The sequence below is a fragment of the Pygoscelis adeliae genome, unplaced genomic scaffold (genome assembly GCF_000699105.1).
Source record: "Pygoscelis adeliae isolate BGI_AS28 unplaced genomic scaffold, ASM69910v1 Scaffold300, whole genome shotgun sequence".
In the NCBI taxonomy this organism is placed as follows: Eukaryota; Metazoa; Chordata; class Aves; order Sphenisciformes; family Spheniscidae; genus Pygoscelis; species Pygoscelis adeliae.
Window position 1 is genome coordinate 2,170,213 of NW_008824004.1, and position 517 is coordinate 2,170,729.

Consider the following 517-nt stretch of genomic DNA (forward strand, 5'->3'; position numbering starts at 1 on the left):
GTACTGCCCCCCCCCCCTTTTTTTGGCTTAGTTCCTGCAGCAGAGGACCCATTATTGATTGTTGTGAAAATATGGGTCTCCTTCAGTGGTGCAGCTGGGGGGGTGGAGGGAACCAGAGGAGTCTGACTGAGAAGTCCAAGACTGGACTGAAGCAAAACCCCCCGACCGGATGTGAGGCAGAAGTACAGAAAGAACAAAAGATGATACGGAGAAGGAAGGACACTGTGTAGAAGTCCTGGAATTCATATTCCAGCTGCAAGGTGGTGGTGGGGCTACCCCCGGGCCTCCCCTCTCCTGCAGCAGGAGAACCAACAGTTACAGCTCCACGACTGACGTGCGGCTGTCAGGCACGTGCTCAGGCCGTGCTGAGGGTGCAGCGGCCGTGGGCTAGGGGAAAGGAGGTCAAAGCCACCGAAGGCAGGGCTGCGCGGGCAGGACCGCCGTGCCACTGTGCTCCCTGAGGAGAGGCTTGGGCAGGACGCGGTGTCCACGCCGTCACCTACACCCAGGCCCGAGT

General features: G+C 59.6%; 1 protein-coding gene across 1 annotated transcript in view; it reads left to right on the forward strand.

Annotated features, from left to right (window-relative positions):
* The window catches only part of FNDC1 (fibronectin type III domain containing 1), a 90,764-nt gene that overhangs the window by 12,756 nt on the left and 77,491 nt on the right, over positions 1–517 (forward strand). The gene's annotated exons all lie outside the window — the stretch shown is intronic.